General features: G+C 50.5%; 1 protein-coding gene across 3 annotated transcripts in view; it reads right to left on the minus strand.

Moving 5' to 3' along the window:
• Window positions 1-13,296, minus strand: part of Pde11 (Phosphodiesterase 11) — a 376,721-nt gene that overhangs the window by 178,729 nt on the left and 184,696 nt on the right. The gene's annotated exons all lie outside the window — the stretch shown is intronic.

Consider the following 13,296-nt stretch of genomic DNA (forward strand, 5'->3'; position numbering starts at 1 on the left):
ATGAAAGGCATATAACTGGCTCCCTGGGTCTGTGGACACCTCAGTCGCACTTTGAGGTACGTAGCGATGGTGTCCACCAACAAAAACGCGTTACACGGCTGCCGTTGTGCCCCTTAAACAGCTTGTACTAAATGGCTTCTACAAAGATATTACAGTTTTTGCTATAAAACTGACCCAGATATATGACTGTTATATGACGTGCACTGCTATATCTAACGTTCAGCTTCTGCTCCGAAGGTTGCAGGTTCGATCCCAGCCACGGCGGCCGTATTTTGATGAAGGCGAAACGTGAACACGCCCACGTGCTCTGCGAGCCCGTGGCAGACGTGAATTACCTGTAGCTTGCCTCTACTATGGCTTTCCTGTTGTTGCTTTCGCGCGTAAAAATATAATCGGGCACTCCCACCCTCGCAGAGGGGCCGCCCTAAAGGAAAGGCCGCTCGTCACAGTGACAGCGCGCCAGAAAGGCGGCCGGCTCTTCGTAGCCGGGAACTTGATCGCTGGCGTGCACCTTGATGGTCCGCGCAGCTGTGCGGCGCCGCTCGCGCAGCTGTGCGCGCGATCCCCGCGCGGTTGATGCAAGCAAAGGCGCCCAGGCTGCAGCCAGAACAATACGGCAGCGCCGCTATACCGACAGGGTGCTGCTCAATAGGGGTCTCGCGGGGCATCTTACAGCTGTTTGACTAAGCTCGGACAGCGGCACGGCCGACTGCACGCGCGCTGTGCGACCTGGCGACGGCTTTTCGCCCACAACGTACCCCCGTTCTACCCCCTAATGCAGTGCAAGACAGTATATATTCCTCCAAAATGTGCAATCAGAAATGTTAGAGCAGGAGTTCGCCGCACACTTTCCGGGCTGTGTAGTGCAGCTGGCGCAAATGCAGAGATTTTGCACTAGCGGTCGTCTTGCACTGCCGCTGTGAAAAGTTTATGGCACGTGACTTTGGCGGATACATTTAATTTCTTGCCATCTAGGGCACAGCGCATGACACACACACACACACACACACACACACACACACACACACACACACACACACACACACACACACACACACACACACACACACACACACACACACACACACACACACACACACACACACACACACACACACACACACACACACACACACACACACACACACACACACACACACACACACACACACACACACACACACACACACACACACACACACACACACACACACACACACACACACACACGCACACACACACACACACACACACACACACACACGCACACACACACACACACACACACGCACGCACGCACGCACGCACGCATTGCGGTTACACTGCGACACAACTGTTAGTGCACATTCAAAGGTCTTGTTTAAATACCGGATGCGTGTGCCAAGATTCGCTCGCTGAATGAGCACCAAACGAAGGCTAAGCTGGTCCAACGTGTTCACGGGAATCCCACAAAGTGGAGTAAATTTTTAATAAGGAAGTAGCCGTATAGATGCGCTTGGGTGGATGCTAATAATATTTTATTACGAAGGCTAAGCAACAAGCCTCACATATACTCAAACAGGAGCTCGCAATTATTCAATAATGATACGATGTGCGTCACTGGAACCGCGGCTTCCAGGCATCCTCTAGGGTGGTGACTGCACTTTCTTCTGATCGGACACTGGACAGTTTCATTTTCGGCAGCTTTAGCTCTCGACCTCTTCCCTAAATGGCTAAACGTGAAGTGCAACAAACGCGATCGTGACTAGCACGATTTCCGCAATTTCGCCAATACGCGCATGACCCCCACCGCGAGTGAATTATACCGATTCGAAAAACAGCGAAGTCGGCAGGGATCGATTCGCTTGTCAGGCCAATAAACACTGCCCCCCCCCCCCCCTTCCCATAGATACCAATCGAGAAGCGACAGCCACGTGCCCGAGGTCCGCCGCAAAGGCCCACCGCCCAGCTGCGAGCGCAGGGCACACGTCACCGCACAGCGGACGGCAGCTGCTGCCCGGCTGCACACAAGCCGCTATATAGGTCGCGCCGGAACGTATACGGACGTCAACGGACGACAGAGTGCGCCGCTCTGGCAACAAGCCGCGCATTCAGGGAGGCGGGGGCGGAGGAGACGCCAGCGACGGTGCATGTAAATAGGAGCTCGAATAGCCCCCTGGGCAAACACCGAGCTACGGCGAATGAGCGATGTCCGGTGGGGCACCGCGGAAGCGTCGCGAGCGACGTACTAATCGAGAAAGGCCGCGAAGAATCCTTTAGAGAAGAACGCCGGCAAAACCGCTGCGTGCACCAAAATCTCGGTACGCGGTAATTTTGGCTCCATCAGCAGAAAGCGCGGTCACCGTGGCAAACCGTGTTAGGTGCCGCGTACTGCAGAGAAGCTGCTTTGTCACTGAAGCACCGCTTTTGTGCTTGGTATTATGCGACGCCATGTACATAAAGGGGTGTCGATAAGTCACCACCTGAACATGAGAGCAGAAGCGAAAATTGTGCAGTCTAATTCTCCTTGACATCAACGTACTTACTCTAATTTGACTCCAGTAATCGGACGCTCCCAAAATAGGAGACCTTTGGCTGCTGCAGGAACCCTGTTACCGCCTTTCTGAATGGATTATCAAGAGGGCATCACTGCCCACGCAGAAATTTCGTCAGGTTAAGTAAAAAAAAAGTAATTACTGTGAGCCAGGTCGACCTGTACGGTTGATGGTTTAGCTCCGTGAATCCGCATTCCCTAGTAGCAGCTTAAGATTTGGGAGAATTGTGAGCTGGCGCACTGTTATGAACCAGTAGCACATCTGGCGGCCACTTCGCACGGCGTTTGTCTTTGGCCGCCTCAAAACGTGCCTTTGCGATTGAATCAGAGGTGTCTCCAGTAATTGTTGTCGAGTGACGTGCATTGTAGTAACAAAACTCCACCTGTATTCCAAAAAGCTGTAACCATAATTTTTCCAGCTGACTGCTACAGACGAAATTTATTTGGAGTTGGTGACCCCTTTTGTTTTCATTCTTCGGAGTGTTGTCTGACATCCGTACCATGGCAGTGGGCCCAAGTTCATCACCCATAATAATTCGAGACGTCTACTCGATTTTCTCTAAGCATGTCTAAGATTTTTTGGCTAAATTGCTTGTCACATGTTTCTTGCTCAGGCAACAACATTCGTGACACCAACCCAGAACAGACCATTGGCATCATCAAAACATCATGAACGATACTGGAAGCCGCGCTAACTGAAATATCTAATTAATGAGTTATAACACTGCCTTTGAGCCGACGATATTCCAAAATTACGGCCTCCGCTTTACGGCGCGTTTCCACTGAAGATGCTTCGAAACGTATTCCTGAACAGGGTTATCATTAATTGATTCCCCACCCCATTTAAATTGCTTGGCCCTACACACTGCTTGATAGAAGGAAGGTGCATCATCAGCACATACATGAATCATCCTTTTCTTTTCTTCCTTTGAAAGAAATTTAATCATGGAACAAAACGGCAAATCCCTCAATTCCTTTGTAGATCCCACACCGTACTGCACTTGCCACCCCTGTCATTCGTAGTGCTTTCACCAGACTGAACTACGGTGTGCATTACGTCCAGTAAGGCATTTAAGGCAGAAAGCTGGGCTAGTTTAGAGAGGACTATATCCTCTCAATTACGTCCAGGAAGGCACGCTCTAACCAGCCTCATAAACTCAGCTCTCAGAATACGCTGGACGACCTACTGGCCACTCGTAAAAGTCCCGTCTCAAAACACTTGCAGCGTTTGTACACTACAGCCGCAAGAAATTTTTGCTACCGTTGCTCCAGTAAGATCCCAACAGCAACTCCTACGGAGCGTAACTACCCGGATAAAGGCTTGCGTTTCAAAGATGCTACAGGCCTAGAAGAGATCGAGTCGAGGACCCCGGACGCGCTGTTAATATGCACAACACACGATTGGGTGTTTCTTCATTATGGAGCGCCGGCGATCGGATCACGCCACAAAGAGCAATTACAGGGCCACAGTGCTATCAAACGACGCTTGATATTCAACACCACACGGCGCGAAATGACAACCAGAATGTCGCCGAGTTCAGGAACAACGGACTATGTTCAAATGCCACGTGGTACGTACTACGCCGAGCGTTAGTACTGCGACCGAAGTGAGGGAGCAGAGAGTTCCTGAGGGAGGAGAGAGAGTCCGCCACGCCTTAAGCCCCGCTCGCGTGGAGCCTCCAGGGCGCGAGGCCACTGAACCTGGAGTGCTACGTGTCGCTGCAAGTGGGCCTTTGTTTCGGTGACGGGCGTGCAGTGGATTGACGCCTGTGCACCGGTACTCGAGGCCGATCATTTCGGGGGCCCCCAGCTGCGACCTAAATTAAGTTGGGAGCGCAAACTGCAGCGCATCCTGGCGCCATCCGCCTCGAGGCCCAAAGCCAAACAGTATGTACAGGCTCACGGAGCACGTGTGGCCAGCAGCGAGGTCGCGAGGATGCTACAAAGCTGCAGGTGCAACGCCAGCGCAACGGCGAGTCGAAGTGACACAGCTCAAACGTACCTCTCTGGAAAGTCCTTTCGAAGTCGATTTTTCAGGGCGTACAAAATAACGCTGAGAAGCGGCAAAAAAAAAAAAAGAATCTTGGGAGGAAGTTGTGCACTCTTGAAGATTTTCGCATATTAAAGAGAGCGGACCAAAGAAAAAGTTACTGTGGTTGGTGTGAGGAACCATTAATTTTAGCGTCGCTGATGGTAACGCACATCACTGTTCAGATCTGACCATTCGTATGCTGAAGAGCCGGCTTTCAGGGCTTGGCAGCAGTTGCTGACCACGCTCGCAGTGTACAGGCGAGCTCCCGGCGTCAGATTTCCAGACACCGTTTCAAATACCGAAGTTATGGCCTCCGTTTGGTTAGTTGTGGCCAACCTCTCCCGTGGCGGCAATACTGCGCTACACATTACGATCATGGCACCTCTGGTGACGTTTAGCTACACTGAAATGAGCGCTCATTCGCAGTTTTCAGCGCCTATAGGTGGCGCGACGGCATCGTCGTCGTGGAGGACGGAGCGGTGATGGAGGTGCCACGGAAGCGCGTGCGTATGAAGGAGCATGCAGCTCCCGGCCCTGTTGTGTCTGTCGAAGAGATTTTGTCGCTTGCTTAAGAAACGCAGAGGTGCGCTTCACAGAGGATGAGGTACCTTGAAATGCTAGCCACGTGATGCACTAACCGCTTGAAACCATACCACGCAAACGAAGGCAAGGGTCGGAGTAAACGTTTCCATGAGCCTCTTTTCGGCCCTGCAGTTGTGTTGCATTACTTTGCGCTACAAGTTTTTAACGTGCATGATTATAGTCGGATACAACTCAAGAACGAAGCTGCTTTCCCCGTCAAAGCACCGCTTTCCAGCCAATGACGTCGGCCCGTTCTCAGGACCCTGCTAGCGTGACAATGCACGGAGCGGCGCGACAATGCAGTGAGGGGACTACCCTCGACCATAGAGGAAGGGGTCTATCACCTTTCATTTGCCACTCCCTGCATTGTCATACTAGCAGGGTCATGACTATACGCCGACACCATTGGCTGGAAGGGGAAAACCGCTTTGACGGGGAAAAGCCGCTTCGTTCTTGAGTTGGATCCGAGTCTGATTAATTGGCATTGGCTTCCATGTACCGTAATTTACGATATACAATCCACGATATGTACCTGCTTAAAAGTTGAATTTTGCGCTTTGCGCACTATCTATAGGTGCGGAAAGTACAGTATAAGTCAATATCACCGAATCATGGCATTCTGTTACAAGGTTGGTATATCCGCAGTGCGCGCACATAGAGTTTTATGCGCTGGTCGTACACGTTGCTGCTGCGGACTGTATGCTTCGGGCGCAGACAATTTAAAGAACAAAAATTTCTGAAAAAATTGAGCCTTGCTCACTATACATCGGGTGCGCACTGTACATCGTAAATTACAGTAATTAGCCACGTCCGGCACTAAAGTACAGCTTTAACCTCGACCTACCGACCACAGAACTCGTGAAGAGGGTAACGAGCGTAAAATACAAAACGTTTCGTAAAAAATTACTGTGAACAGGGACCCTCCACATTTAGACGTTTCATGAGCACCACGGTCGAAACATCTTCAGCACTTCACATTCAAACAACACTTTTAGAACACATATCTTCAACGTTACTAGCCGGCTTGTGCCTTGATTTTCCTTTTTTTTTTTTGCATTCGGGACGGCATATCGTGAGTGTGCGCGGTAATCTGTAGCGAAGACACGGTGCCGGCCTTGAGCCGTGGTCGCACAAAGTTCAGATCCTTAATTGAACGAATACTAAATCTTGTCACAAAACTCTACACCGAGGAATGCCGTAACCAGTGAGCGACTAACTCACTGAGATAACGCCAAAGGAAACCTTCTTTCTAGACGTGCACACTGTATACGACCACTGCATACGAATCAGTCACTTTATTCCCGATCCACAGCTCCAAGTTTCAAAGTGCTTTCTGTTTTTTTAGTACTTAAAGGGGCTGCGAAACACTGCTTGGGGGGATACCGGCTATACTTCAGGTGGGTTGTTTATGTCAAACAGATGCTGACTTAAAAAGAATAACAGGAATCGATGCACAGGAACGGGAGTTATTCAGTGAAGAAATTTCAAAATACAAGCAAACAAAACGCTGCCCTCAACTCGATTTTGGCGGGGCTTCCCACTCCTATTTCGCTCTCCCAATGACGGCACCTGGCGCAACCAATCAAAACAGCCAGCCAGAGCACGTCGCGGAAGTTTGTACTCCATGGTTGCCTGCTCTCTGTAACTCGTTCTTGCTGAGACTAGCAGCGTCGTTTCCATGCCAGAGCGCCCCTGGTGGTGTATATTTATTTTACTTGCTTTGCAGGGCTTTTATCTAAGACAAACAAGTTGTTTTTGTTGATCTAATATAAAACGCACACAGGTGACAAAATATGTCTCTATTTATTCACGCAATTTGAAGTATATTTACTGTTTGTCCGATCATTAAGCTCGCGCCAGGTGACGTCATATCCGCTGCTAAAAACCCGCCACTGTGTGGCGACACCATCAGAGCCATGAAGTTGTTTTTGGGAGGGCATTAAAATATTAAAAAACGGAATATACGCGGTATTACCGACGCTAATAGCACCATTATAACTCACTGTATGCAATCAACAGGCAAAACAGTTAACTAAAATTGTGTTTCTGGGCCCCTTTAAGGGAACTATGCAGACTCATTTCACCATACACTGCACGATTTATGCACTGGGGACGCAACACATACGATTGCTTTCCACTTTTCGCGTCGGCACATCCATTGCGCGAAGCGTAGCTGCTTGCACTGCGAACACTGATCACCGGTCGACCGCTTCGGGTAAAAACCCCGTCGGGGCGTCAAAACCGCGTCGGGGTGCCACCGTCGCTGAAAAGTACTCATACGCGGGCACTTATAGCGAAAAAAATGCTCATCGGTGAGACCGACTGCTATTGTAAACGAAATCTGAATGCGCGAACAGGAAGTTGCGAACAGGAAGCGCAGAGAGAACAAAAAAACCTTCCTTTTCTTTATTCGTTGTAAAGTATAAACGACTCAGATGCGAGTACACTGGCGTGTATACATGCTTCTTTTGAGCAGGCACGTGGCTTTGTAGTCCAGCATGGCGAGGGAGTCACCATGTCTTTCCGGATTGCGGCCTGATCAGTGCATGCACGCCAAGTTGTCCCCATTTCTTGGGGACGGAAGGCGCTGCTCCCCAAATTGTGTTCTGTCGAGACAATGCAATCTACATGAGGCATCAAGTCTCGAGTATGCATAAATCGCGCTTCCGAAAGCGGCCTCGCCAGTCCTAAGCCGCATCCCCTTCAACTCGTTGGGTAGCGTGCGCCGAGGGTTTCGTGAAAGGCGATTACGGCTAGTCTTTGCCGGACAAGCGAAGGGCTTACGTTCGAAGCGAAAGACCCACCCGCAGCCTGCCTCAAGAATTGCCAACGAAGTCGTCCGGTTGCCATCATTTTGTAATACGCTCTTCAGGCATTTTACAGAGCCATGCTGATTAACGCTTTCAGCATGCACCAATGCAACGCACATAAGTCATGCTACTGTACTCTTGGTAGGTTAATACCAAGAATTCAGCAAGCTGAAAATGTCGCACGGTAAGCTGTGTTCGCCCAGACAGCGCTCGGGTCAGGACGTGCGCTTCTGTGCGGGCCTCCGAAGTTGTGACGACGCCCGTGGCTTCGAATGCGAGTTTCAACAGGCAGTCGGTACATGACGGGATTCCCTATTCCCGCCCATTGGCTGATTCTACGAAGCAACTGCAGGTGGAAGTATTCTTTGCCAATTTGCCAGCGAGTATGGCAACAGGTGTTCGACGCACGCGAAACGTCTGAATGGGCGGACAGATGCGCAATTCCGCCAGCAGGAAAATATCGCCAGCCCTTTCCAGGCAGTTAACTGCGGCGCGAGAAAAGCAAAGGAAGGGAAATAACGAAAATCAGGCTAGACAGAAGCTACAAATATAAGAGCCGGAGGCGTCATAACTATAGGCCGTATTCTGCACCTTGCGATTTCGTCGCGCTTCATGCCGGCAGAAAGTATAAACTCGTGAGTCCGAGCACCAAAAAGCTGCCCTCCCACATGTTCCCAAGATTCGCAGCGAACCCTCTTATTTTTCCCCTCAATAAGGAGAGCTGGCTCGCCACAAAAATTGGATTACGCACAGCTACTCGCGCTGTACGTGACCCAGCACGCCCGCGACCAATTGGGCGAGGGATCCATATTCCACTTCCCTGTGAGAGCCGGACAAGATTACTCAAGAATGAACCGACAAATGTCTCTCAAACAATGCCTTCCAGCTAATGGCGTCGACGTATTGTCATGATGACGCGGTTAGTCGTTGGTTAATCCCAAGTCACATGCGCTAGCCACGCTAGAGTGACAAGCGCTTAAACATAACCGCGACGTCATAAAAATCGAACGACTCCATTGGCTGGACAGTATCCCTTGGAAGTCATTCGCCGCTTCGTTCTTGATGCGGCGTCCACCCGCTTGCGACACGCCACTGCTTCCAGCCCGCCTTCCATTCTGCCAATTCAATCACCCTCCTAACGGCACAGGGTAGTCAAGCGGGCATGCGCCCGGTTAAGCTCTCTACCTTTCTTTTCTCTCTCTCCACCTGGCAACCGAAGACTCCTTGATAAGCGATTAGAGAAAATACGTATTGAAAAAGAAAACGGACCGAGCATTGCGCACGCTGCGATGACGCAGTGCTTTTCTCCTCGCCTCCTCAGGCTCGCCCAGGTTCCCGTCCGGGCTATAACAAACCAGACCAGTAAACAGAGGGGCTACTTTTTCTCGCGTGACCGTTACCCAAGCTGGCGCGAGGACATCAGCGCTGGCAGCGGCGAAAGCGTGCGACGCCCTCCTCCTGCCGAAGATCCCTCGGCGCTGGGACGACAACCACGGAGGAGGAAGGAAACGTCCTCGGCGATTAGCGCTTATCGCTGCCCTCCACAGCGCGCGCGCCCTTATCTCCCCTTTCGCGGTCGGATGCAACGCGCAGCGTCAACAGACGGACGACACTGGGCGCGTTGCCCGCCGCGCACGAGGGGGAAAACCGGAAGCGGCTGCGTCGGCCAAAACAGTGCGCGCGAGTTGCCGACGCTGCGTTTCGGACGCACTACACCAGCTACTACACAGCGCTATCGGCTCGGCGCAAACCACAGCCGCGACCTAGGCCTCAAGGCACAACGCGCACGCTCAATGGAGACGCTGGACCATGGCGACGCGAAGTTCGTCTGCATTCGCCATTGTCGTAATTTACCCGAGGAACGGCTCTATAGTGGCGGCTCACGAGATTCCCGTCGTCGTGAGAGAGCTGGCGCGGCACAAATCGGGAGCGGGTTCCTCACGCTCGAATGATTGGCTGAAGGACGCGCTATTGTATCCAGTATGTCGCGGCACAACTATTTGGCGAATACTCGCAGATAACTACACCTCTCGAAAACAGCAGTAACGGCGCCGCGCGAAGCGGTGGCGCGGGCACGGCGAGCGTCACCGCTTCGCGCGAGCGGATTGCGCATGACTCGGGCTCAATCTGCGCAACTGCGTGGAGAGGCAATCTGGACCGTCGAGTTGCGCAGGCAGCGCTACGATAAGGCGGCCGTTTCGCATCATGCTCATTCAGAGCGCGCGGAATACGGGCGGCGATTTCTAACCGTAGCTGAGGCTCGCGTTTCGAATGACTTAACTGAAGCCGGAAATCCCGGCTGAAAGATGATACCTGCAAGGAGAAACAGCGATAATCATCCGACTTCCGCAGCACGGAGCTGTCAGGCACTGTCGACGATTTGTACTGTCCTCAAACCATGCCAGGTGTCATAGCACCATTAAGTATACCGAGACAGGCGCTCAATTACACATGTTCCGCGTTCTTATATGCGATACAGCCTGCACATGGCCGTTAATCTCGAGCGCTAAATGGCGTCTACAATGAGTGAACAGCGCCATGCTTACAGTTCTTTGTGCCTCAAAACAGTGCTGGAGAAAAAAAGGACACAAGGAATAAAAAATACTTGGAACGGAAAGTGTCATTTTTTCTCGCGTTTTCTGTTTCTTTCGTCATTCCCCAATAGCTTGCACTTTTGCAAAAAAAAAAAAAAATCATTTTATGCGAGTATTTTTTTTTTTTGTGCGAGGCACAATGTCAGTCGCTTAAACGGAATCTACATATCGCAGCTCGATTTTTTTTTTTTTCGCATTTTGCTAACCTTTGGCTCGTCTCCGTTATAAGGTTGTCCTAAAGATAATCCTAGCATCTCGGGCTCTAGGCGGAGCATTTCGGATGGAAGCAGGCTCACACAAAAGTGTTTTCCAGCGCTTCCCAGGCCCGTGGACGCGCCAGAGTTCCTGTTTAGTCGCTTGCTCTGCTGGTGCACGTTTCGGCGGCCGTTCGTGAATAGAGGGCCTTCTACGGAGCTCATGTGACCAGGCTATTAATCGGTGAGAAGTAAATTTCACATATATTCTTGGTGCTTTTGTACTGCCCTTCAGAATCAACAGCAAGTAGTGTGAAAGCATGCAAGCTTTATTGGTTGCACATAGCCCGCAACTATCCCGCAAAAATTCTCCGCAATATGCATCCTCTTCGGTAATAACACTTGCGTTAGATCTCGACATGAGCGTAACCCACAGCATTTCTCCGAAACCCGTAACTGCATGGTCAGGCCCATAATCCATCATGTCTTAGGGGGGACTACTTGTGCAGCTGCCACGCATTTTTTAGGGAACAAGGCGATCGAGGGACACGCAGGTCATTTTTACGTTCCTACGAGAACTAGGTCTTACCGGGGTCCTTACAATGAGACGTGCGCAGGAGGAGACTTTCAACAGTGAATTGCGGAAACTAGCACGTTCTTTTATTAACAGACTTAATTACAGATTACACATAAACACCCTGATGAAGCTCAAAGCACAACACGAATAGTTGGGTCCTGTACACGAGGGAAATGCGACAGGGTGAACGGTTAGCTTCGGTGGAACTTAAAGGGCAGCGCGGAAGAAATGCTCACTCTAAAAACCTCTCTGGCTACGTCCCCACGAACAGCCGTCCCCATGAAACTTAAGCGTGTTGTCAGGCACGAATCCGAGGATACATGCAAAGTTGGGGACCCTGACCGCGTAACATAAACGAACAGCAGCAAATAAATTAAAAAAGTACGCCTGCTTTTACCTACTTCAACGTGATTATTCATTGCCGTCATTCCAGCTTATCGTCTGAGAAATTAAGCGCCGGATAACTCAAGCTTTCTCTGCTTTGGAAGTACTTTTGTTCAAGCATTTTTCATTACTTGCCAATGCCAAAACAATTTACATTACCTGGACCTCCGTTCCTGATCGCACAAGTCACCTGGTACTTTCCAGTTACCTTATTACGTCGATTCAGTGTTCACACTGACGTCTTAAGATGAATAGCTAAAAGCTGTAGCCCCCATCGCTTCGCTTTTGGCGCCACAAAAATTAAGCTTTGTGCACCTGTTAAAATCAAACCTCGATAACTCAAACGCGAATAGGACCTAAAATTTCTTCAAATTAAGGGAAGCCTGATATTAATACGCCTGATGTTGGCGTGACCAAAGTATATGTTCCGATGAACTGGTTGTTCGCATTAGCGCTAGAATTAAACGAAGTCATGATTAACGATATTATAATGTATACATCTGAGCACGGACGGGACTGACCATGGGCTGAACAAGGACCAGGCCCGAACCAACTTTTCGAAAACGGGATTACCTTCAGGAGCGCTAAGGGAAGTCTCGCTGACGCAACGTTTTTGTCGGAATGAGGCAGTTCACCAGGCAATGGCCAGTAAATGAATGAGCCAAATCACGTGGGACATTCAGCACTTATTTGCGTATCGTCTTTCATGCGAGGGAAAAAGAGCGAGTACATCAAAGCGACTACACGCTCACACGCTACAAGGACGCCTAATCGCCATCCTCGTCTGTGCCATTATTCGGGCCCACGGGAGCGATGTTGACGCTTTTCTTCTCTTCTGCGTGTGTGGCTTTCGCAACAAAAAGTTTGTTTGAAGTCTGAACGACAAATGCGAGATCACGGCGCAAATATTATGAGGGGTGATTGTAAATCACCACGAAGACTGAGACAGACAGATGAAGAGTTGCGCAAGAAGCGATGACATGGTGTACGCCACAGAAGACATCCAGATCTATCGGCGCCACATCTGGGAATGCGCGCTAGCAGTCGCGCAACCACCAGGACCGCTTCCCAATCCACCAGACGGCGGCGTCTTTAGATTTCGTTATTTCAGTAAGAGAAACACTGATTTCCAAGAAACGTGCGCGTTGGCCGTTGCGTCTTGTTTCTTCATTTCTAAGGGCGGATTGACGACTGAAAGCCGAGTTTAGTAGCCAAGAAACTTGCACGCTACCGTCACTGCAGACAGGCAGATACCGATCTACAGAGACGATCACGCGAAAACTTGCGCGAGCGTCCTATGCACGCCCTATACACAAAACGTATCGCGACTGCTGCGGCAAGAAAAAAAAAAGACTTTTGCTACTTGTTTCGACACCATCACGAAACTCAGAAAATCTGAACGGCATGCTGTTGGTTGTCGTCGTTGGCGACGACGACAATCAGCAGCAGATGCAAGGGGAAGATTTTTTTTTCTCTTTACTTCAGGTCCAAACTGCTTGCGGAGGTGAGCGGCGGGCTTCCGCTCGTCTCCGCATGCTGATTCCTGTGCTTTTGCGTCAGACAACGAAAGAAAAACAAGCATATGCGCAT

The sequence above is a fragment of the Amblyomma mixtum genome, chromosome 3 (genome assembly GCF_055824585.1).
Source record: "Amblyomma mixtum isolate Tamu chromosome 3, ASM5582458v1, whole genome shotgun sequence".
NCBI lineage: Eukaryota > Metazoa > Arthropoda > Arachnida > Ixodida > Ixodidae > Amblyomma > Amblyomma mixtum.